The sequence below is a fragment of the Dermacentor albipictus genome, chromosome 3 (assembly GCF_038994185.2).
Source record: "Dermacentor albipictus isolate Rhodes 1998 colony chromosome 3, USDA_Dalb.pri_finalv2, whole genome shotgun sequence".
NCBI lineage: Eukaryota > Metazoa > Arthropoda > Arachnida > Ixodida > Ixodidae > Dermacentor > Dermacentor albipictus.
The window spans coordinates 168,882,228-168,909,021 of NC_091823.1; the positions used below are offsets into that span (position 1 = coordinate 168,882,228).

Consider the following 26,794-nt stretch of genomic DNA (forward strand, 5'->3'; position numbering starts at 1 on the left):
ACAATAATGGACATTTGCTATTAAGCGCACCAGTCTACTAATTCACCAAGGGATGCATTGAGTTTAAGGTGGTCTGTGATGCTGTGAATTTCGTTATAAATAATGCAGTCGTCTGCGAAGAGCTTGATACTACAGTCAATGCTTTCTGTAATATCATTTATAAAGATTAAAAACAATAGTGGTCCCAGGATGGAACCTTGAGGAACTCCTGAAGTTGCAGGAACTGTTTCTGATTTAACACCTTCGAAAAACACAAACTGTGAGCCGTTTGTTAAAAAATCTTTTATCCACGAAAGAATGGATCCCTCTCCGATTACACTTATTAGTTTTGCGATTAATTTACGGTGACATGCGCCATCAAAGGCCTTTGACAAATCAAGTAAAATCATGTCAATTCGGCTGCGAATACTGATGTGAAGTGCGAGGTCATGAACTACTTCGTTTAGCTGGGTAATATTGGAGAAACTGCTCCGAAATCCATGCTGATTAGGGGACAATAAATTTAGTTTCTGAGGAAAAACGGTTATATGCTTTAGGATATTGTGTTCGAATAACTTACACGAAGTGCTAGTAAGAGATATCGGACGGCAATATGGTACTTAAGATTTATCTTCGGATTTCTGAATGAGTATTACTTTTGCAATTTCCCAGTCGTGGGGTACTTCAGACACAGTAAGTGAGTTGCGGAAAATTAGCCCAAGATACTTACTACACCATTCCGCATATTTTCTAAGGAACTCGCTTGAAATATCGCCTGGTCCGCTGGATTTTTTAGGATCGAAGTTAAACAGCAGGTTGAGTATTCCTGCATTTGTGACTTCAAGGCAATCGATGCTTGATGGACCAAAGGATAACATGGGAGGGATGATACCGTTATCTGTGGTGAAAACTGAGCAGAAAGAATTGTTGTATGCATTGGCTTTTTTTCTCTCTTTCCTCGGGACCCGTGTAAAACGCCGTGTAATTATTACTGCGAAGGTGCCTCTAAAACCTGTCAGAATAGCTTTTAATAAAGCTAGGAAGGGTAACGCTGAAGTAGTGTTGTTGGCATTTCTTGCTTTCTGTCTGAACTCTGCTTTGGCGCAGTGCAGTCTGGGCCAAATGGAAGGCTCAGAAAAAATTATGGGGTTTTACGTGCCAAAACCACTTTCTGATTATGAGGCACGCCGTAGTGGGCGACTCCGGAAATTTCGACCACCTGGGGTTCTTTAACGTGCACCTAAATCTAAGTACACGGGTGTTTTCGCATTTCGCCCCCATCGAAATGCGGCTGCCATGGCCGGGATTCGATCCCGCGACCTCGTGCTCAGCAGCCTAACGCCACAGCCACTGAGCAACCACGGCGGGTATGGAAGGCTCAGAGTTAGTTTGTGTTTTTCACCACCCTACGCAGCCTTGCTATTCTTGGCTTTGCCTGGATCACTCACGTGTTATCCTAGGATTGTTCACTGTTGATTTCCTCAGTTTCGTTGGTATGAAGTTAGTAATGCAGTGGATAACAGCAGATTTCAACCTGAGCCAAAGCAGAATAGTACCACTGGCTGCGTCGGAAGCTAGCTGTGTAATTTTTAATGTTAAGTCAGAGGAAGTAGCCTTAGCTAGCGAGGTTGGAGTCATATGATTGCAGACCTTGCAGAGTTGTTTGCCACAATGTTTGCAGCCTGATTCTGTGTTTTGAACCGTGGTTGTTCTATCTCTGACGAGGGTATTTCTTAGGCTCCTTCGCAGGTGATGGAGGACCAACGTGTTCTCTGCTGAATAATATTAAAGCCTTTGGCTAGGATGTTGACGGCTGGTAATGTAGACGAGTAAGTGAGGACAATGTTGGTTTCATTTTTTACTATAGTGCTGCTTTTAGCCCGTAGAAATTCCATTTCTGTCTAAGGCTTTTGTTCGGCTTATGGCATCATCAGCAATACTTTCCGGGTAGCCCTTTGCCACAAGTGCTGTTTTGAGCTCGTTTGCGTGACTTTCAAAACCTGTCTCGTCAGAGCATATGTGGTCGTATCGGTGGCCTTGTGAATACGGGATGGCTTTCTTGCAATATTTTGGACGGCTATTTTTTTAAATATGGATATTGGTGGTGATTTGTTGGCTTTTTATATAAGGTTGTGAATATTCCATTATTTTTCATTTGGATAGTGAGATCGAGAATGTTTACAGCTAATTTAGCTGTATTAGAAAGATCTTGATGGGTGAACTGAATTAGAATCTGCTACAAATCTAAGGAGATGTTCTTCGTCGTGGTGAAAGAAATTCTGGAGCAATATGGAGCGAGAAATTCTCGACTGTGTAACAAATAAATATTGGGTGCAAGATACAGCGTAGTCGGCGTAGATAGAGTTGTCACGTCGTTGGGACGGTGATTAACACATTACCAAAACTGTGAATCATGAAACAAACTTTTTCTTGGGCGACCCTGCGCCCACGAAAGCAAGTGACACTCGATCTATAATGATAGCGGCGAGCACCACCACCGATTGTCGAAATTTGCTCAGCGGGTCAAGCGGCTCAAGCACGCCGCCTTTTAAACACTACTCATAGAAGGGTCCAGCGCAGACGCTGTTGTCTGCATGCCTTCCAGAAAGTAGTACATAGTTAGCGTTGCTCGTACAATCAGCTCAAGCAAGGTTTGGCAACAACAGACAAAGAATAATAAGAATAATATTTGGGGTTTTACGTGCCAAAACCACTTTCTGATTATGAGGCACGCCGTAGTGGAGGACTCCGGAAATTTTGACCACCTGGGGTTCTTTAACGTGCACCTAAATCTAAGCACACGAGTGTTTTCGCCTTTCGCCCCCATCGAAATGCGGCCGCCGTGGCCGGGATTCGATCCCGCGACCTCGTGCTCAGCAGCCCAACACCATAGCCACTGAGCAACCACGGCGGGTAACAGACAAAGAATAGGCTCAATGATAACATTCGAGTGGGTTCCAAATCATGCAGACGCGTCTTGCACTGAGAGATAACATTAAGTTGTTATCGGGTGAAATGCAGGCCACGGAAAAAGGACAAATAAGCACGTGTGCCAATTCTCCCTCTTAAAAAGAATCGTCCCGAGGCTAAAAACATGAGAGCAAAATTTAAAGAATACGTCCTAATGAAAATCGTCAAACAAGTGAACAAAAAACAATGTCCCAGATTTGGCTATTGTGGGTGGAAAGGCTTAAGGCGCACAACATGGAATATTTCAGGCCATGAGTGGCGTCACTGATTGCGTAATGCCATCTGGTACGACCTCATAGTCCAGTGCACCAATGCGTCGTATGTTCTTGTAGAATCCAAAACAGCGCCGCAGTTGTTTCTCCCTAAGTTTTCATCGGTGAGCCGGGTTCCAAACCCAAACACGGTCGCCGGGCTGGTATTCTAAGCAGCGTCGTCGGAGACTTTGGTGCCGGCAGTCGTTCCTCTGCAGATTCTTGATGCGCAGGCGGGCCTGTTGTCGTGTTTCTTCGGCGCGATGTCGAGATATCTCTTCATCGGTTACGGGCGGCAGCATGGCGTCGAGTGTCGTCGTCTGGTTCCTTCTGTAAGCCCGCTTGAATGGCGTGATCTGCTTCATTTCTTGCATTGGCGTGTTGTAAGCGCAGGTAACATACGGAAGGACGGCATCCCACGTCTTGTATTTGGCGTCGACGTAGTACATCGCTGACATATCGGCGCGTGCCTTTTTCAGGCATTCCGTTACATCATTCGTCTGCAGGTGGTAGGTCATTGTCCTCCGGTGATTTGTCTGGTTATATTGCGGGGTGGCTTGAGTAATAAGCTCACCCATAAAAGCAGTTCTGCCGGTAATGAAGACTTCTGGCGTGCCATGTAGCATTATGTTGTTGTCGACGAAGAATTTCACTACTTCAGCCGCATTGCCTTTGGGCAGGGGTTTCCTTTCGACGTAGCGAGTAAGCTAGTCAGTGGCAACAACGATTCGTTTGTTGATGTCGGAACGAGCCCGAACATGTCCACACTGATCAGCAGAAACGATCAGCAAGGAGGTTCTATTGGCTGTAACATTCCTGCTGGCTTTATCGGTGGTGTCTTGCGTCGCTGGCAGTCTCTGCACGTCTTGAAGTAATGGACGACGTCGGTGTTCAAGCTCGGCCAGAAATACTTCTCCTGAACCCTTGCGAACGTACGGGATAACCCAAAATGCCCTGCCAATGGGTCATCATGAAGGGTGGAGAAAATTGCTGTCCGCAGGGCTAAAGACACAACATGCAGAGAGTTGGCGCGGACTGGGCGAAAGTTCTCCTTCACGAGGACGTTGTTTTGCAATGAAAACGAATGCAATCGGCGTCTTAGTACCGTTGGGGCAAAGTCGGTCACCTTTTCCGAGAAGTCGACAAGGCGTCTTAACTCCGGGTCACCTCGCTGCTGTTCAGTGAAGTCGTCGGCACCTATTGTAATTAATTAACCGTATGGGTTTCCTTTGTGGCAACTGCTACCATTGAGCGGATGTCTCATTTTTTTGTTAATTAAATACATCGCATTGTAGAGCCGATCCATTGCGTCGTCTATCCATGGGAGGAGGTATACGCCCTTCTTCATGATTTTGTTCAGGCAACGACGATCGATGCAGAAACTCAGAGTGCCCGCTTTTTCTTCACCAAGACTACAGCTGACGCCCACCGACCTTTAGAATGCTGGATGACGCCGTCGCTCTGCATTTTGCCGACTTGTTTTGTTATACCTTCACGTCCTCCGCGTCAAAAATTGGTAAAGGCTTTGACGAAGTGGTCGAGCGCACTCGTCGGCTATTATGCGATGCTAAGCAACTGGAGTTTGACAGATTCTCGATGATGACGAGAAGCAATCCTTAGATTGCTTGAGGAGACCATTGAGCTGTGCTTCCTTATGCCAGAGAAGAGTCGGATTAATACCGAATGCTTCTTCAGTACCTAAGACCGTCGTTGTAGGTTAGGCTGAATCCTACAGGACCAACGTATCACTGACTGCTGAAACTTCTTCCATATAAAGAATCTTCGTGGCCTTGTTTAGGGGCTTGACTGAACGAGACCACGAAGATTGACTGAAGTGTCGATTTCCCTATGTGCAAATGAGCGATTCCTCTTGCGATGCAAATTTAATGGTCGAGTAGTTTGCGTTGGTCACCATCAATGACGCCTTCTACGTCGGCGGATGTATCGGTGCCGATGGAAATGATACTGGAGCGAGGGGGGATGCTCACTTGATTTTCATGCCAACTCAAGAAATGATGACATAGAGAACACTCCGGCCGTGTTGCTTGGTCTTCGTATTCCATTGTCGACTTGGACTTCAGGTCGATGATCGCGCCGTTTTGGTTCTGGAAGTCGATGCCGAGAATTTAGTCTGGCGAGCACTATTCGAGCACCGTAAACGTCGTAGGGTTGGTCCGGTCATCAACCATAATTCTTGCCATGCAGATTCTAGTCGGCATTTTCCAGTAACCTCCAGCTGTCCGAACTTGAGGGCCCTCCCATGCAGCCTCGAATTTCTTCAGTTGGGTGGTGAATGACCCACTTATGATGGAGTAGTCGACTCCTATGTCCACTAGAGCGGTGATTTGATGGCCCTCGAGAAGCACGTCGAGGTAGGTGGTTCTTCGTCTTGCGTTGCGGTTAGGCTGTGGCGTCGGATCCCGGCTCCGTCATGTTGTCCCGGTGCTGTACGTCGCGTTATCGGTCTTCCTTGAGGCAGCGTCTGCTTGCTTTCGAGGTGTCATCTGGAAGGCGGCATTTAGTTGCGGCATCGTCGAGGTGGTTTTTCCAACGTAGTCGTCGGCCGTGGAGGATCTTCGGCATTTCGACAAAAAGCAACGGCACTTCCATCGGTTGCTGCTTTTAGTTTTCCAGATATGTGCTGATACGTACCGGCCACAGGCTGCTCCTGTGTATGGTCGACGCTGAGACAACGGGAAACGCCCTGTCAAGACAAGTGGGAATGACATCAGGGTCCCCACTGCATTGGGGAGATGTAGTCGGCGATGTCACGTGGTCACTCACTGAGGTGCAGGTGCGACGCGTTGACGGCGAAGCCTCTTAGTCCCATCTCCCGGTATGAACATCGGCGGGAGACATGGCCTGCTTCTTCGCCGTCACAGCAAAGCGGACGGTGGTCTGGAGCACGGTACACGTCTGTCTTCCTCAGCGCGTTGTGAGGAGTGCTGACAGGCTGGCGGGTAGGCACCGACTCCGGTGGCAGTTGGTGATGTAACTACAGCGCTACCGGGCTTGAGCGCAGACACGGAAAAGGAAGGTGACGGCGGGCAACGCTGGCTAAGGTCACTGCTTGAGGCTGGGGCTGAGGCGACTCGGGCTGCACATCGGGAACTCCCAGTTACCGCTGAATTTCTTTTTTCACAATGTGCGTGATCGAGGCCGCTTGAGGCTGCGAGGCAGGAGACGTTTTATGCAGTCTTCGCCCATGACAGTCATTATGGGCTTTGGGAGCTCGTCGCAGCCAAGTACTTGGACTTCGCACTTCGCTGTAATCACTGGGCGGTGATAATTGCCATGACCACGGCTTTCATTGAGAATTCCGTAACTGTATTTGGCTATAGTTGCGAATTAATCTAGAGAAGAGTTGTTGCTGTCCTCCCCGCGTAAGAGAACGAAATTTCTACTCCTCAGACATATTTGCGTCGTCATGATAGAACACATGGTCTACTCTTCCATATATATGGCAGCCTTCTCTCGTTCGGGGGCTGCACTCGGCCTTCCAGCAGAGCTTCTGCCCTGTCCTTTGCGTGCGACGCTAGTAAAAATCTGCAGGAAACCATTGTGAGACAAGTCGCATGTCGTTAGGATCGATGCTCGCTTCTCAAACCAGGTCCTCACTCCATCTACCAAAACAAAATGTGCATGGCGTAACTTGCCCTGAGAGTTGCCCTTGTTGAACGTCACGACCCTTCCCTATGTCTGCAACCAGCTTTCAGGGCCTTCAGTCGGCAAATTGGGAACGGTTGATGGCTGCCTGGGTTGTTGCAGGACTATTGAAGGCATGGATTCTGTCATTCTGGCTGTTAGCTTGACATTGATCTTCCAGGAAGTCTCCCGTAGATGTCCTTGCACCGGCGGTAATTTTTCGGAACCTGCGGCTAAGACGACGGTCCATTGCGACGTAGACGGTGTCTTCACGGCTTGGGCTTGAAGGGGATTTCCATTACACAACGAAGCACCTCCACCAGATGTCACGTTGCAGTGACGGTAAAGAACACAGTATAAAAACTGTGAATCATAAAAGTGACCATTTTTTGGTCGAACCCGTACCAATAAAAACACGTTGCACTCAAAGCCTAACGATAACAATGAGTACAGTCAGCAATCGTAAAAATTTGACCGGCTCGTAAATGAGCCGGTCAAGCACATCGGCTTTTGTACGACTCGTCGAAGGTTCCAGCGTAATTACTCGTGCCCGCATGGCTTCCAGAAGGTACTGTACAATCCGCATGGCGCATAAAATCAGATTGCAGAAGGTACGGTGGCAGCAGACAATGAATATAACTATCGATAACATTCGAGAAACTTACCATTCATGCCGGCGCTTTTGGCACTGAGCGATTAGGTTTAAAATTTGTTAGCCCATGGAAAGCGGTCACCGGCCAAGGCGGAATCCTTAGACGACACGTGCGACAAAAATTTAACAGTCCAGCATTATGGCACAATAATTGAATGGTACAGAAATCGGGGGTCGAACCTTCGACCTTTGGTGTTGATCAAACTCGCAGTCTTTGGTGTTGACTAAGACGAATTTAATTAGGGGAAAGTTAACTGAGATAGAGAAAGCTAAGGTGCAGGAACACACGTCTTTCGGTGAAAGTCGAATCCGCCACCTTTGGTTTTATTAAGGCAACATTAATTAAGGTGCAGTTAATTAGGATATAGTTAATTAAGACACTTGTACCCACCACCTTTGGTGGGAGTAGTCGCCACTTGGAGATATGGGCGAACCAGCCATATCTCCAAGTTGAATTCCAATTGACATCGTGAAGGTCGAGCGTCGAACGCACAAACTTTGGGAAGTTATTTATGGTACAGTTAATTAGAAGAGTGTTAATTAGGGCACTTGAACCCAAGACCTTCACTGGGAGAAAACAATGAATGCATGAGATTAAAGATGTCAAGTAATGCTATGAATGTTTCGTGACCGCGCAGGCGTTCGCCTTCATGCTCTTTGGCGTATGCTAAAGTGGCTGTGACTTTTGTTGTTTCTGCTATGTGAAACGGGTACCTGTAACCGTTATAGGGTAACTACGTCTCTTTTAGTTAGTTTTAATGAAAAAAAAAAGCCTACGATCTCGCCTTCCTCGCTTCTGATAGGACTGTTCAATCTTTCTGTCGATGCGTTCTTGCGTGTACGAGTGGCTCAGTGAACAGAAGTCCCGATTTCAGAGCAGCAAGTAGCAGAATATGGCAGATCGCTCTGACGAGCTGGGCGATGGCACGCGTAAGAAACTATTTACAATAATAAAGCACTCACACCACACTTCAGATCTACCTGGATCATCGTTTATTGATTCCTTTCGATACGCTGAAGTGCATCCTGAAGTTGCCAAGCCGGGCGACGCAGCATGCTGTATGGAGAGAAAGAAATTGCATCAAATAAGCGATTTGCTCAGGGAACTCTGAAAACTTATGCAAAACGTTTATAGAACACTTAGACATGTTATGTTTGCAAATTTTACTGTTCTCAAGAATTATAAGTACTACCCCAGGTAATAATATTAATATTTCTGAGCATAGCTGAGATCGCCAGTTGTTCCATAGTGAAAAAAAATAACAAGCCAGAATTCTAAGATGAGACGTCCTCGATTGCTGCCGTTCTATGACAGGCGTATCGTGGGGAACACTCAGCCAAGAGATAATTTATGAACATATCACCCTGCCTCATTCGTAGGTAGCATTTCTGTAGCCCACACGCTTCAATGATCATACAGATTATTGAAAATTATCTTTACCTGTATGGAAAAAAAAATCAACGACGATTACAATACTCGCTATTGCAAAATATCTGCGGAGGTCTATACGTGTTTTCATTTCGCGATATATTGGCTGGCGCTGACAATCTGTCTCGTACGATACGTTGCAAACGGTGGAAAGTGCGGCGCGACTGTCTTTCTAATATGGAGATTGCGAGAGTCAGTACGTGGGTGTTGAGTGGGCCCGATTCACAGCAGCCGCCACTGACAGACCTCCCTGTCGATGAGGGCTACTCTGGCGCCATCTCGTATCCATCGTCACCACACTGCACTTTTCATGCGTTCTCTATGCCGTCCTCAGCTTTCCGCCTCGTGGTTCCACTGCGCCCTCCTCTCCGCTTTCCTTTTCGCGTCTTTCCTCTCCCGCTGCTCTGCGCCTTCGCTTTCTTCTTTCGCTGTGCTCGTTCGCTCGGTTTCACCGTCGCCGACGCTCGCCGCAAGAATGGGGGCCGAGAGCTGCCCTCTAAAATAACGAACCCTTACCACCTAGGCTATACGAGGCATAATTACGGAAGACTCAAACCAAGCCTTAGGTAGGCACCGCGTTACGCGCTTCCGACACGATCAAAGATCTTCAGCATAAACCCTACGGGATTTCTAGAAGAAAAGCAGGAAAAAAATAGACCTATCCCGTATATATCCCTATTAGCCACGTATTGGTAACTACCGAATAGCTAAGGCGAAATGGGTTCTTGCCTCATTTTATAAAATGCTGTTACCTACGAAGGCGATTCAATGTCGCGTGTTGTATAAATAAAAAAACAATTGTTAATAATTGTGTTTCAAGATGTCCCACGCTTCAGTGCCGAGACTAAAAACAAAGAGCCGTAACTAATTGTTTTATTTATAATTCATACATTCCTTGTGCCTACCATCCCAAAGCAACTCTGTGGCTATTGGTGATTTAGCAGCGGGCTCTGGTTTCATATAGGCGGCCTGACGTTCCTTTTGATTTGAACTGAATTTACTTCGTAACAACAACAACATAGTTGTGAGTGGAACCAAACCACTTCCCATATACACAGGTACTTTTGCGGGCGCATCAACCAATGTACATTAGTGATCTTTTTTTTTCGCCATGGTTAGTGCTAACGCCGTTGCGCTGCTAACCACAATCTCGCGGATTCAATTCCCGGCCATGATGGCCGCACTTCGATGGGGGAGAAATGCAAAAATTTTTCTGTACCATGCACTGGGTGCACCTTAAGCAGCCCCAGATAATCAAAAGTATTCCGGAGTAGCCTACCACGGCGTGCCTCACAATCAAATCGTTGTTTTGGAACATAGAACATCAAAAACGTGCTCCATCGGAATAATGTCCCTCAGAGGAGCACTCCTTCGAAAAGAGTAAAGGTCAGCGCTGTGAAGGTCAACGAGAACTTAGTTGTTAACTCACTACTGATTCCTTAATAATTGGTAACACCGGTGTGGCACAGCCACTTCTCATACCAATGCATGCCGTCCTGCAACAAAACAATCGACCGCGATTGGTGTGATACCGAAATTTAATCCGGGTCGCACTGGACCACGATTAAAAGAGCGCCGTATTTGACAGCCATATAACAATAATCAGCCCAGCTGTATTCGTCAATAAAGTCAAGCAACGCTTCTAGAAAATTCTGAGGAAAGTTCTTGGCACAAATTTTGTCGGTCCAGTAACAAAGCCCATATGAAAGCATGATTACAAAGCTAAATTATTTGAGCAATTTATTTCTTCTCAGCGCGCCGGTAGAAAGTAATGACATAATTGAAAGGTTTGTGCGAAATCGCAAAAAGAAATGTACTTTCTGAACACAGTCAGCTTCGGGGTGTCGACGACAGCAGAGTAGAAAAAAAAAACTGAATGTAAAGTGCTGTGCGCGTACCTTAATGCAAGTGAGGTGCTCCCCACCTTACACAAGACTGAATTATTTAGGGCTCCTAATTACCTGGGCCAAGAAATAGCATAGCGTGTTAAGTGGTGTAGCTACAGGCATTTCGCGCAGTCGCGCTGCAGCTACACTCGCTGTAAGAATATTAAAGCAGCTAGAGAATCACTAATAGGAGCAAAATATTAAGACAAGAAGACACAGTTAACTGTAGATGTCGCTGACGTAGTGAACTTTCTGTGCTCTGTAATCACTTACGCTCATTAAGCCTGCGGTAGCCTTCAGGGGTCGCAGGATCGTTTTTATGGCCTCGGGCAGCTGTGATATTTGAGGCCGTGGTGACAATATATTGGTCAATAACAAATGTATTTCGTTTATCCGGCTCAGAGCTGTGCGGAGCTCAAATCTGTCAAGTTTAAAGGACGGGTACAGAAAATATTCTATACGCCTCGTGCACCGCCTATATAGGCGCCACTGAAAGCCACCTAGCAGACGCTTCCAACAGTACACGCGGGAGCAGTAGCAGGAGACAACCCTTAGCAGCAAGGATGGCTGAAGTTCGCGGCTGCGATTTCTCCTTTGTTCGGGTGCCAGGCTGCTTCTTCTGTCGTAGCAGCTGCAGGGAAGATGCTGACCTCTGTGCGAGCGGGTATGAACAAGATGTTACCGGTGTTTGGGACAACATGGTCCACATACGTGCAAGGTCTGTCCCGCAGACAAACGCCATCAACCCCATTTACATGACGTGGAGCTCGTGTTCACTAGCCGATAAATTTTGTTTAGTGCTGCGATCTCTCGATGGTTTTTTTTTTATTCTACCCTTGCCGCGATGCTGCTTCTGTACCTGAATAATAAGCACCCGTCGTTAGTGCAGACTTATATCAAACAAATCCGCACGGTGCAGTCTCTGCATATGCCATTGTGATTTTTCTGGCGATGAATACATGCGACATCGCCGAATAAGTGCAGTCGAAGTCGCCTCAAGAAGAGTACTTGCCAATTTATTGGTGGAAACGCGTACACTAGCCAACGAAGTCACCAAACACACGGGTTAATAAAAGCGCGTGTTAGGGCTGTACCGCCGATGCAATTCTGCTGCATACGCCGATGAACTAGCGTTCCCGCTGCAGTTTGTGCAATCTCAATTCCGCAAGGGAGCTGCTTGGAAAAGTACAAAGCTAAAGACTGAATAATTTTTCAGTACTCTTTTAAAAGCACGTACTACTGGACAACAAGAACGCAATCTACAAGAAGCCGTAGATACTATCGAGAGATACCTCGGAGACTGCGGTCTCCAATGCGCACCCGAAAAGTTGGAGCTTCTCGTCCTGAGAGCACGGACACGAGGAAGACCACCTAACTATATCGAACCCGATCCTAGCGTCTCGCTCAACGGAACCAAGATCCCTGCAGTCTCTTCGCGTACTCGGACTTCACATCCACAAGGACGGATCAGGGGCGGCCACTCTCCCGCGTCTCCAACGCACACTGTCACAAGTTACGCACCTCGTCAAGAGGATCACAAACCTAAGAAGCGGACTCAAGGAGCACGACACACTTAGCATAATTCAAGCTCTCCTAACTAGCCGTATCACCTACGGAACTCCCTACTTGAAGCTCAAGCCGGCAGAAATCAAGAAACTCAATGTCGTCATTCGAAAGGCAATCAAAGTAGCCTTGACGCTGCCACTCAAGGCACCAACGGAGAAACTCCTCAAGCTCGGCGTCCACAATACATGGGAAGAGCTTGTCGGGGCTCATAAGATCAGTCAACTAGAGCGGTTCAAGCTCACACCTACCGGACGTGCAGTTTTGCGTTAGCTCAAATACAGTGAAAGCTTCACTGCAGACACAGACCAAAACGCAAGAATCCCACCTGCAGTCCGGGACTGCATCAGCGTTGCAAGTATACCGCGCAATATGCATCCAAATTATCATAAGGAGCGTCGCCAAAGCAGAATCCGCGCACTCAGCAAGAAATATGGGAGGGACCCTGATACGAGGTACACCGATGCCGCCCGGTTTATAAAATGAAACGCCTTTGCCCTAAGCGTCACGGATCATCAAGGCAAAGAACTTGCAGCTGTCACCATCCGAGCAAGAGCCCCTGAGACTGCAGAGGAAATGGCGATTGCTCTAGCAATAACAACTTGCCCTGAAGTAGCAGTAATACTAACAGACTCCCAAGCAGCAGCTCGCAACTAGCAAAAAGGCCGCGTATCAGAAACAGCGCTCAAAATACTAAGAAATCACATCGCACGCGCCCCGCTCCCCGACACCTACATCAACTGGGTTCCAGGCCACCAGGGCATGACAGGAAATGAGGCCGCACACGCCGCTGCCCACGAGCATACCAGCCGGGCTTTCCTACCATCCCACACTAGGCCGGCCACGAACGTTGATGACATCACCCTAAAGTACTCGGAGCTTCTGCAACACCACTGACTCAGCAGAAGAACGTATGCTTTACCACACAAGAATCTAAGCAAGGAGGAAGAAGTCATCCTGCGCCGCCTACAGACCAACACCTACGTGCACGGAGTGATCATGCACAGACTGTATCCTACGCAGTACTCGTACATATGCCCCCATTGCGACGTGGCACACTTACAGACCCTGCCTCACAAGCTCCACAAGACGACTTCAAAGAAAGCCGCCCCATAGAAGCACAAGAAGAGCGCCCCAACTCACCGCAGATCCATACAATAACCGAAACGTGGGAGGCCAAGCTTTCCTCCGATGACCTGGACGACCAACGCAGTCTCGTCGCCCGGGCCAAAGAGGCAGCCCAAGCCAGAGGGTTCTTGGAATAAAGAATCCTCCCACCTAGGGTGAACCGGGTTCTGACTCTGTTTACCGTTTTGGAAAATAAAAGTTTAGTTCTCTCTCTCTCTCTCTTTTATATTACTAGACAGAGGGCGCATGATATATTTAAAGGCAGAGTAGCGCCAGTCAAAGTAGATGAGCGCTGACGGTTAGGCCCGGTTTAGTCGTCTGCAGCGTAAGTATAAGAGAGAATTCAGTTGAATACAAAACTCACATGCAAGAAAGGAGTACGTTCTGAAACAAACAAATCACTCGGCGTGTTAAGTTTGCTCAGGCAGCATCGAGGTGTGATGACTTGCCAAACGGGTCGGGAACTTTTCAGCGAGAAATGAAACAAAAACGTCATATGCAGCAGCTGTTAGCAATTCTCGCCCTGAACTACCTATTTTCTAAGCACATTTTCAAAAAGGCAAACAATATCTAAGATGCTCTCGGGCGAAAAGAATAAACCTGTTAAAGAAATACTTCCTTGGTATCATTCCGATAAGACACAGCATGATTTATACCCTTTACAAACAAGGCAGGGTGAAAACTTCGCAGCTCAAAAGAATCGGCAAGAGTTATGCATGGAGCAACTAGCAACAGCTAAACATGTGCAAAGCCACGCATAAAATAGATGTAAAAACATGAAGTGCGCGACAGATGGTGCGAGGATTTACCGCGCCACATGAAACCAACAATTTCAGTTCTTGCAAACTTCAGTAGCTGTAACATACAACGCAATGCGCTCGTGCAGTCGTGCTGCCTAGCTAGCACAACGCGGTAAAGAAGCGGAAAACAATATAAGTTGCAAACAGCATTCCGAACTTTAGCGAAATGCCATTAAACCTCGTGCTGCACTGCAGACGAACTTTGTTGCTCACGCGTCTAACTATGATCGAGTGAAAAAAAAAACACCAACGAGACAAAGGAAAGGATGAGAACAAGAAATTTCTCTTCGAAGCGATGATCCATTTTTGCTACCGTTGCTCCCGCTGATGAGGCTTTGCCGGGAATGATTAGAACCGTACCCCCGGCACGCTTTCACCGGTATTTGAGCCCCCTACCCTGCAACAATGCTTCTTCGACATTCCCTGAAGCTTTGGCCGCCCCACACGTGCGAATGGTGTTGCCTATCTTGCTCTGAAAACGTGAATAAGACAGAGAAACACGATCAAGGACACAACAAAATACGGCGCGCGCCAGGCTCCTCTCCAGCGTGTTCTGCGCAAGGCCGCCACCAGTGGCGCGTCCCTCGGCGTGCACAGCGCGTATAGACTTCTTGAGACCACAGGCGTTGCACCAGGTTCTATCGCCCACTCCAATCGATAATAAGTGCGCACTGGTGAAAGCAACGCCCAGGCATAAGCTACTGTTTGTTCACCTAAGTGCAGGGTAGCCTACAGGGCTCTGTCCTGGTCAACCTCCCAGCCTTTAATTTATCCTTCCCTCTTCGTCTATTAAAACTGAGTGGCATACGGTCATTCCGATACTCAGGACTAAAACGAACTTCCTCCTTTTTAATTCCATGACAAGCTATTGGCTATGAAAGTAGTCCGTCATCCTCTGAATCCATGATGCCGCGCAAGCAGGTATTCTGCTCACCTTCTACGCAGCCCATTGTGCCGTCAACGGTTGTATCCGCTGCGTCCGGGAAATCCAAAGCTTCCAGCTGCAGAGACTACATCTCTTCGTGGGAATAAATAGCCTACTCCGCGATCGTATCGACTGCGTGGTCTTCTTTGTGCGTGGGCAAGAAGTAGACCAGCCAGGAACATGGCTATCACTAAGAAAATCTTCATGACACTGTCGGCAGTGATTTCTTACGATCGCTGTGGGTGAAACTGTTTTCTCCTTTGTGTGGAGTTGCCAGTCTTCTTATACATTTGGAACGGCGCATGATCTTGGAGATGCGCCCATTGTTACGGCCTACCCTGATAGTTTCCGTAATGACCATCCCATCTCGTTCGACCAAGGAAAAGTGGCTCGGGATTGCCGCACGATTTCAATGCTCCGTGACATAAGCGTCGCGCTTTCCGTCTATGCCTCTCACGTAAACAGAGTTTCTTTCGGCAGCCTTCTGCTTCTTCTGTTGTTTTTATTTTGTGTGTGTATTCAGAACAAGCAGTGACGCATTTCTGAAAAAGTGTGCTCCTGGAATGTTTGCAATTATTGCCGAGTTATTTCTATTGCATGCACATAATTTTCCTACGTGGCCTGTCAAACGTTCAAGAGCAATTGAATGCTTGAGCTCCCCTGTCGCCGGGCAACGTTTGTGCCCAAACGACTGTATAATCTGTGTTCCTACAAATTCTCCAATAAGTGAGAAGTACGCTGCACCTTACTCCAGTAATTTATTGATCTCCGGGCGCGTTAGTAGATTTGCAAAAGCACCTGGCAAGATGTTTTCTTGCTCGTGGAGTGGCGTGGATAGTTTCTAAAAGGGCTTCGTTTATGTGCTTTTACATGAGTACTTGTACGAAATGGCAGGCGCTTCGTAAACCATGCACTTGCAAAACGGGCTTAGCTTGTGCGCTGATGCTCCCTAAAAATTCGAGGTTAATATATACGAAGTGCTCAGGATGTCCCCGTTGCAAGAAAGCAACTGAAAGTGTCTAAGTCCTTTAGAGCCTTTTAATATGTCCGTAGATGTCCTGCATGGTGGAACGAGACAGAGAGAGAAATCTTTTGATTTAAATGTAGACTTTTGCAGCCCCCGTGTCTATGACCTCCACCTTATATTTTTTTTTCTTACTGGAGAAAGATATGGGATAGAAAAGCCTTGCAAGAGACATGGCGGGAAAATTGAATAAATAAAAAAATCAGCTGGGCTCTATCAGAGCCGCGAGCCGCAGATGGTTGCGTGACACCTCTTGTTCTTGCTGCTGAGGGTGTACATGCACTTGGGTACAGAAATGACGCAACCAAACACAGAAATTAGATTTATTCAGGCATTACAATGGCCACATGGCTAACTTGGGTTGCGGCTAGTGCTGGTACGTTTAACGGTATGATCATGGAATCGCGCTCGCTCCCTATTCGTAGTTGGCTTCTTTGTTTTGCAGAGGGTGTTGGGGCACTCGGGTACAGAAACGACCCGTCTACTGGTGGCACCTAGGGCTGTCCTGCGCCGTGCAAACCCACCCCACTTGTACATAGATGGTTGGGGCGCCTGCGCTTGACTCGGTTTCCTGCGCTTGCGCTTCCTGTGGAAGCGGACATGTTCCGCCGTGGTAAAAGGGGTTGGGTGTACCTCTGTCTTGCTGCCTGAATTTCTCTACGCCATTTCTGGACCCTACTTGTTGAACACAGGGGCAGCATAGCTGAGGAAGCGTGAAATTTTCGCAACAAATTTCACACTTGTAGGCCTTAAAACTCGTGATGAGCTCGAGATTAAGTACACAATTATGAACTAAACGCATACATGATACGCGACTTGTTTCCCTTACACAACGACATTAAAGTGGGGCGCGTTTGTAGTACCATTGCGAATATATAAGTGATCATAGCTAGTATAACATGTTTTTCCTGCAGCAAAAGCCTTACGTAGTCCATCATATGGTTTTTGTAGGTGACGCCGTAGACCTACTAACATAGCGCAATAAAGAGGAGGGACAAGTCGACACAGCACAAGCGCTATCGGGGGAGGGAAGCCGCCAAGCAGAGCCCAAATTGCAGCAGGGAGGATCCGGGAGCGAATGCAGACGGAAAGGGCTCGAGTTCCAACCTCAGCATAGGCAGCGAGTGACACGAAGTAACATAAATCCAGAGGAGAGGAAATGCTTAATGTTCTAGAAATACACTTCAGAAGGAAATAGGTTTGGGTATGTTGCTTATTCGTCGTGACGCAAGCCACATAGCGCAGTAAGGACGAAGAACAAGTCGAGACAGGTCAAGCGCTTTAGCCGCAGATGGCGTGCTAAAGCGTGCTTACCCTATCTCCTAGACTAAATTGAAAGTCTCTTCACGTCAGAAAACCAGCAAGCTCAGCAAGTTATTGTATTAGGATAACAAATTAAACAACGTTATAATTACGATAATCCCTAATGGGAAATTTGAGCGCGGCTCTATACACGCCATTGCACCATATATCGAGGCAAAGAATCCGAGAGAGACATGTAGCAAAGTATGCAATCGTCGAAAATTTGGTCTCCGAGTCAAGCGCTTCGGCTTTTATACATGACTCGTCGAAGGTTCCAGTGTAATCGCTGGTGCCGCGTAGCTTCCAGGAAGTACTACACAATTCGCGTCACGCATACAATCAGATTACAAAACAATCGCAAACCATGGCAGTCGAATCAAGCGCGAACGAGACCAAATCAAGCAAACCAAACAAGCGCCAGGGAGAGCAAACGCGAGTAGACGAAAGAACAGATACGAGCATGCGTCGAGCGGTCGGGCGGGTGCAAATGACACCAGTTTCACGCGTGCATGTCGCTAAAGGAACCGCTCTCATTCGTCTCCCCCATTCGCGGCTCACGTCTTTCATCTCCAGAACTGAGGTGAAACAGCGCGAAAAAGACGAGGACACAAGGAAAAAAATACCACAGACAAGCGCTGTGGTATCTTACTTACTTATCTTACTAATTCATCTCCAGCTCCGCGTTCGCTCTTTCATCTTTCGCTGCTCTCGTTCACTCGTTTACGCCGCCGACGCTCGCAACAGCAACGGGCGTCTGAAATGGCCTGACGTTTACGATGTTTTTCAAAGGTAAGGCTTCGAATTTTCGATTTATTTATCTTCACAATATCTCGTTTTCTAGCTAGCCTTACAAGCTTTAACTACAAATGCGTTTGTTCCTCATCATGGCAAAACCTTTCTTCTAATTCCTCCCACGCTTCACCAAGTACAGCATCACGCAAGAGGAGATGAAACTTACAGTACACACTTTATCATTAATGTGGTATGACGACTCAAGACAGTGCAGTAGGTTAGGCCAACAGATTAGCCTAGGTTATCATGCACGAACACCCCACTACAGCTACCAAATATTGTTTCCCAAGTTCTTACATCACCTGCAGTCAGTAGAAGTAAACGCCGACCAGGTCGCACTCCTGGTCGTTCCCTGCATTTTTACGTGGAAACGAACAATATTGCACGGTATTCTCTTAGAGTTCGCAAGAACGAGCAAGAAATGACCCGCTACGGATGGCAGGTGTGAAAAAAGGAACTGTCGATATATTTGATAAATACGAACTGTACGCGACACTCAATTGGCTCCTAACCAGGACATCATTCAAGATTCGTTTCGCTATTCTGCTGTATGTTACAATAGAATTTTGGTTTCTGTATGTGCGTGCGCGCGTATGGCTTCTTTGGAAGACGCCTCTATATTGGGGATCTGTGTCGCAGTGTCACTTGTGTTTCCTATGGCTCTCTAACACTTTGTGTCAACTTGAGTCTTTCTTAGCCAGAATTACAAGCTTTTTTTTACATTTCCGAGTGCCATCTAGTCGCCATGGTCACTCTACGGCCTGTTGGTCTCACCATCTTCATTGCCATTCCAATAATGAATTCGGAAGTTGAACTGACATATGTCACGCCTTACGCGTGCTGTGCCCTGCCGATTGTGCTACGGCGACGGCTATCCTCCCATGCGTTTTCATGGGCATTTGTGTATGTTTACTACATCTCGTCCTCAGAGGCTTATCCAGTGGCATCCATAGCCGTGGCGACAGGTCTATAGCGCGGAAGATGCGCGCTTGGCTCCCATTGGCGGCAAGTTGTCCTTCCGTCCAGTTTAATTCCACTTTTTTTTGGTACTTCTACAGATCTATGCAAACCACAGTGAATTTCCCAATGCTTTCCTTAGCTTTATTGTCTGTTGGCTTTATAAGTTGTTTTTTTTTCACTAACGCAAACATTACTCTCGGTTCCCTTCTCTTTCAAACAAGAGCTCGGTCGCTTTCAGTAAGCAATAAAGTCGGATAAATTGCAGGATTTAACGTCCCAAAGCAATACTCGGCATATGGGAGACACCATAGTATACTGAAGACCCAGGGTTCTTCAAAGTAGGTGTGCATCTAAGCAAACAGTATTTTGAGTTCCGCCCCCATCGAAACGCGGCTGCTGCGGCTGGCAGTTGAACCTGCGACCAGCAGGGCGCCATAACCACCGAGCCACCATCGCAGATAAAGCCACAACGAAATAATTGCAAGCTAGTGGAGGAGCAGTAATCGAAGACTCAGTTAGCAGTAGCATTGCTATTTACTCTTGACTGAATTTCCTGACTGCACATGTCGGTTTTGAAAAAAAAAGAGATATAAGTGGTAGAATTTAATTGACCGAGGTTTCACAAAAGCTTCCGTAAAATCTTGTAGCACGCACATATTCCCGCAATGAAGTTTCCTGTGCCTAGCCACATAGTGTTCAGCTGGCCAGCATGACCAACATTATGTCGTACGCTTACACCAAGTTTCACCTGATTTACTTTTCCATCGTATGCCGCTTCAACCTTGACTTCCATTCTCGTGGGCTGTCTGCTTTTTTTATGTATGGTGATTCAAAGATGTTCTGTACAAGATGACACTGTCCCTAACAAAATTAGTGAGCAAATCAACGAATAAGTTCATCGTGCTGCTTTGAAACCACAAAGATATAGCGGCTGAGGGATGTATTTTCTTAAACAGGTTTCTTTGCTTTAGGATAGAAGGCAGAACGATCGAGACTCAGAGCTGCGGTATCCGCTTGCGGTCCTGCGCTGCGGTCAGTCACTCATAGCAAAAATCTGGAAGACAAGCAATAGAGGTCTTCGCGCCAGCACAAAAAAATAATTTATTCGGCACATTCAGAAGTAGCTACTGTGCTTTTCAAACTCTTCAGTAATGCCCAGTGACGCATCCTGTAATATGAAAATATACATATGTATTGCGATGTCTGTACAATACTATGCAAGTTGGCCCAGCTAACTTTAGCCAGGGTTGAAAAATGTGCCGATGCACACAAAGACGACGCGACCAAACGCATGTTGCTGACTGTTGTATGCAGTAAGTCACACTACTTTTTCTTCTGCTTAATTGGATACTTAGTCAAGATTAATTAAACAACTTCTGAAGCAACAAAGGAAAAAACACCAATTAGAACGCTGTAGAGCGGTTTGCGAAATGTTCGATTAATCAGTTTTGAACATTCAATCTAATAACTATTAGTTATTTTCCGCTTCCTGCAAATGACCGCGAAATCCAAAAAGAAACGTGGCATTCCCACTTGCGCGCCGTGATTGCATAACGAACATAACGAACATAACGAACATAACATCTAGCAGGTTGTGCTGCCGCTTAAAAGGCGGCAGAGCAACGACGCAGGCGGTCGCTGTGTGATTTCGGCCAGCAACCATTATCGCTTGCACTGCGATAATGGTTGCCCTGTCACCTTTTAGGATGCAGCACGCCCTCCTAAGGTTATATTCGTTTTTACAGAACGTTTGGGAAATCTGCAATCACGGCGGGCAAGCGAGTATGTCACGTGGCATTTTGTGTGTGTGTGTGTGTGTTGCGCCGATATCTGCAGTAAGCGGGAAAAATTATTACTTAATCGCTAGAAAGATAGAAACTGTTCAATCGGATGCTTTCCAAAGCGATCTACAACTTTCCAATCGGTATTTTTTGCCTAGCTTCGTTGCTTCAGTTCTTTAATTAACCATGACTAATTATGCAACTGAACAGAATAAAAAATGTATGACTTACTCATACTATAGTCAGCAATATGCATTTGGTCACGTCGTCATTGAATGCAATGGCCTATTTTTAAGCTGGCAGAATTTAGCCGGGGCTAGCTGTATCTACAGAACTATTAGGCAAAGTTTTGCTTAAAGACATAATAGACCAATAGCATACTATTAATGTGCCTTCATCTATAGAAGCTGCGCTTCGAAAGAAAGAATCACGCGTCATCACTCGCACAAGTATCCACGAACTGCGTTAGCCTGTTCTGCTAGCATCTGCGCTTGCAGAGTTTGAAGACCTCAAAGTACTCATGCAGCAGCAGTCTATGGGACAATATTAACGAGGAATAACTGTGAGAAAGGTAATTCTTCATCGCCAGAAGCATGGCGTTCACAAGTGCACGAGTTCACAAGTGCACGCCTTCATACCCTGGACCCTAATGTACTGCCCCGTATTTCGCCCGAGCTTCCACGACGTGACTGCATCCTTCTAGTCCGTCTATGGCTTGGAGTAGCATTTTCAAATGCCTACTCCTTCCTTATCGTAATGGCCAGCAGCCCACTTCGTGACTTTTGCGGCTGCAATGAAACGATTGAGCATCTTCTTTGTCAGTGCTCTCGTTTCAACCCGCAAAAAGCAGTCCTCTCAGCCACCCTTTCACAAATTGGACAAGCGTCCAATGACAGAAAAGAAGATCCTTAAAAACTGGCCTACGCGAACATCAGTGCTATCCGCTATGAAGGCGCTGCTGTGGTACTCAAAGAACACAGGACTTTTTGACAAATTGTGACTTTACACTGTGTGACGTAGGATTGTACGGTGACACTGCGTAACACTAGAAACGCCTTTTCGGGCTGCGTGACAGTGCCCACAAAAACAATTCGTGTGCACATGTGTGTGTATAGGTTCTTATTTTTTAATGTTTTATCCTTCTCTCTCTCACCTATCGCATTCCCTTGCCGCTCCCCAGTACAAGGTAGCCAACCGGAGATAATCTCTAGTTGACCTCCCTGTCTTTCCTTTGCCTTTCTCTCTCTCTCTCTCCCTCTCTCTCTCTTTCTTTCTTTCTTCATGAACGCATACGGTGCTAACCGATCCTTGCGGGCATGTTCTTCCGCATCTGAAGTATTTAAGAAACTAGCCTTAATAATTTTTGTCGTCCAATGCCATTTTCAGACGAAGGCAATGAAAATTTCTATTTTACGAAGACGCTCTTTATGCTTGCTGTAGTGACTTCGTAAACAAGCCCTTATGTCTTCTTTAACTTAGTTCCCAACAGTTCAATGAGAACTGGGCCCCTATAACGTAAAACTATTCCAATATGTTTTTATTCCAATCTCCTGACGTCAAATTTACGTAACCGGGACCCAATCAAACGGTAACCAATCAAACGGTCTCCTCGTTTACAGGAAGTCATTTTTGTTTTCGTTAAAAACAAATAACATTGCCTACACTGAGCGGCTTGTCTTATCTAATGTGCTCACAAGAGGCGAGGAGCGCGCTCAAGTGGAGAGGCATTCGATGGGGCCGAGCCACTGCACTGAAAATCGATAACCAGGTGAAGAGGGTGGTGCCAGCGTCTGTGATTGGTTTCTCTTACTTAGCTTGCCGTGGCTGGTCGAAAATTGCGACGGCATGCTATGGAAGGTTAAGAATGCAGCTAACACGAAGCCCCAGCAAACAAGAGTTGGCATAACGAGGTCGTAAACGTGCCGAAAGTGCTCGAAAACGTTACAAGGCCACGCAAAAAGCTTTATTGTATGCAAATAAACCCATGCTCTCCGGCAGGTGCGAGTAGCCAGTGCCTGAGCGATCTGCGGCAGCCTTCTTTGATTCCTTTCGAAACGGGGCAGCCTGCGGCTATTCAGAAGAAAATTCAATTTTGTTCGCCATAACAATGCATGTTTATCGCGTACACGTAACTTTGACGTGGTTAGTTCTCGAGGCTTTGTAACATCGCGTGACAGGCAGGTGAAGTGGGTGTCGCCCGAAAACTTTTGACCAACAGCCAAGGGCTAATGGCCAAAAGGCGCTGAATCATGAATAACTATGTTTCTTCCATTCATGCAGAATCAGTGTGTGCACGTCATTTCAGGTGGGGAGCTGTCTTGGTTTTCGTGATGTCGCGTGACAGACAGGCGATGTGGGGGTGGTCCAAAAAAGCTTTTAACAAATCGCGGAGAGCTGATTGCAGAATTGGAATAGAAATGTTTGGAACAGCTTTACGTTATAGCGCTCCTGCTCAGCGCGTCAGTAATCGGCTAGCAAATTACATCACTAATCCAATAAATCTAGCATTAGGTTGCAATCAGCAAGAAACTTGGAGCAACATATGCGCTGAAATACTGGTCCTGTGCTACACAAAGTTGTGTGCTTGTTCACTTAAAACTAAAATGCCTAAGTGTATCCGTCCTTCTTTTGTACACCGTCGTTTGCAGCACTCACACTGAATATCAAGGCATTGCGGGCACCGGTGTACGCATTTCTTAACGGACCTCGGCGACATGCGGAAATTGTTGTTACTCATGTGAGCAAGTTGCTTGTTCACATAATAGGCTGCAACAGCGCTAACGATGCAGACGCAGGTAAAGGCACAAGGAAAACGACATCCGTTTCCTGAACCACCAACTTGTTTATTATTGCGACTGATGAACATTTGCATACGCTAGAACACATTGTGAAATGCATATAGACATAAAAAGAACACAAAATAAAGAGACCTGGGAGTTGGTAACCCTTATGCAATGAACCATGCGCATACTCAATGCGTCGACTCACAAGTGCGCAGTACATGTGGGCGGATATCAGTTTTTTCGAACATGAATGGAGTACGAATAGTAAGTATCGAATATTGAATCGAATAGGGAATAGTCAGGCGAAGACGCATCTATTTACGGCAGGTATATTTATTTCAGTATAGTTACATAACATGCCTGTACTGATTAGTGCACGGCGGCCGCATTTCGATGGGGGCGAAATGCGAAAACACCCGTGTGCTTAGATTTAGGCGCACGTTAAAGAACCCCAGGTGGTCAAAAATTTCCGGAGTCCTCCACTACGGCGTGCCTCATAATCAGAAAGTGGTTTTGGCACGTAAAACCCCAAATATTATTATTATTACTGATTAGTGAAAGAAGAACCGCTAACTATCAGAAACAAAGAACGAGCTTTAAAAACACAAGATCAGCAATAGCATGAGTAGCCTATCAACGACATTAGAGCCTGCAGTGTTAACAAGCCCTGCAACGAAAAATGGTTGCTGTATGAAAAACCTTTCAAAAAGACTAACTAAATGGTTGCTGAAACTAAGATTAGATATTGCAAGGTTAGATCTTGATTACATAATCTTTTCCACATCCACATGTCAAGCACATGAAATATTACCACGTTCGCGACACAAGGAACAAATTGCAACAGGTATTTAAAAATGAAACTAAATTTTCTTGCTTTTTAAGCAAAACCGCCAATTCGATTTCGAGGTACGCAGTGGAAGACTCCGGATGAGCACTGCTGTTGACCACGTAGAGTTCCTTAACAGGCACCGAATGCATGTTTGATTTCCATGAATCGGAAAGCGTGCTGATTTCCTGTCGCGTGATTTCCTATCGGAAAGCGTGCTGCGCGGTCCTTCAGTGGATCCCCAATTGCGCAATGCCCTCGTATACATGCGGCTATAAGGTGTAATAAGCCTCTATTCGTAATTTCTTTTACTGCTGACGAATTATTTCAGCTACTCCCTTGGATAAATACGTAACTAATTATTTGTTCGGCCCTTGAAAAAGTGACGAGATTGATCAGCCAAATAAGGAGGACAAAAACAACATAAACACTAGATCGCCCGACATGCCTCTCTTTCGTAAAATACCTTGCCACAAATTTACCCGGTGGCAAATTTATTTTTTTAGCGAACGTTCCGGCAACACTAGTATTGCTTTTGACAGGTTTAGTTCTCACCTTGACGCATCGCCCGAGCCATCAGCCGTTGTGGCCACCGCAGGGTCCGGGGATTGCGTAACCCCCGAAACGAATGAGTAAACGTGGGTCACATCTTCCCCGAACTGAACCGTGTTGTCCTCCTGCAACCAAATGTGCTGCTACGCACGCGAGTCCAACCACGATGATGCCAAGGTACGCGAGTATCTTCATGACAACGTCGGGCAGCGGCAGCGCTGCAGCGAAATCTTGTAAATCACTGGCGGAAAGTAGACGTTGAGCGGAGACGAGCGCCTATTTCACCACCCACAATATCGGCCGCGTTCTTTATACGCCCCCACATGAGATGTACCGCAGCAACTGACAGGGTGCTCGCCCCTTTTTAAAGGAAGACTTATGCAGGGCTCCCCCGTTCTTGCAATGCCTGGTGACATGCAAGTGTTGCTTGCTTTCCGCTTGGCGGCGGCTAAAATTCCGGTTCTTACCTTCGTCTTTCACACCGTGCAGCTCGCACTGTCGACCTTGTTGCCCATAGGTAGTTATGAAAAAATATAAAAAGTATAGAAAGACATTAGAAGCCTTGAAAACATACACAACGGCTTTGATACCACTTTCCTCGATGAACGTTCCTTTTGCACTCGAGATTTTTGCGAGCGCTGTTTTCGTGGTTCGAATGGAAATAGGTAAATAATAATAATGGGGGCTTCAGTTTTGCATGGCCGTTTTAGGAAAGTCCTGTAGCGTGGCAGTACAAATCCCGTAACTAATAAAAACTGAAATATAATTACTAATCGAGGATTTTGACAGCCTTTACCCTAATGTTGCTAAAAATATACTGCTGAGGAATTGTAGCCGGATTCGTGATCCGCGGACGAGGACAAAGATTTATTCGTGTGCTTTTTACTTTCAGACCTTTGTTATTTCGTAGTTTCATGTTACCTTTGGATGGCCGACAATTTTTGTGGCAATGCCTCGGCGTTATCACGCGAGATAGGAAGAAAATTTTCGCGCAATTATCAATAACAAGCTATCGCGGCTCAAGCTTGTTGCATTGCTTACTGTATACTGTCGACCACCGTTATAATAGTTAGAAATTTCGCTTTATCCAAAGCTCTACGATGTCTTGGCTGCAGACCATGAATTTTATAACTGATTATTCGGACTAGAGTGGATTCCTTAAACTGTATCGCTGATTGCCCTGTCGCAACGGCCTTATCTATATCAGACGTAAATGTAGTCAGGCTCCCCAACAAATATACTGCGCCTTTTAACGCCGCTGCCGGTGCCGGTTGAACGAGGTAGCTGGACTCCTTGCGCTTTCGCTTACATGTTTAGCCAAATATCTGCTCGTTACGTGCGTAGTGGGGACGTAACCTCACAAAAGCGCGGGTGCAGTCGCAGAAGCCTTACTTTTTAATTGGCTCACGAGGCAAGCGACGCTGATGGCACAGTTGAACATGGCTTCGCTACGCTACGTGCAGTAGAATTTCGGCACGTTGATGTATGTTAGCTGCTTGACACCCGCACACGCAAAACAGACGGAAAGGTCCAGGATGGCATACCC

At 46.5% G+C, this 26,794-nt stretch overlaps 1 long non-coding RNA gene across 1 annotated transcript; it reads right to left on the bottom strand.

Moving 5' to 3' along the window:
• Nucleotides 1-8,475: 8,475 nt before the first annotated feature.
• On the bottom strand, nucleotides 8,476-25,680 carry LOC135921144 (uncharacterized). Its single transcript, XR_011512534.1, has 2 exons — nucleotides 25,252-25,680; nucleotides 8,476-8,554 (listed from the first exon to the last, which is right to left on the bottom strand). It is a non-coding gene; the product is annotated as an uncharacterized lncRNA (long non-coding RNA).
• Nucleotides 25,681-26,794: the final 1,114 nt, after the last annotated feature.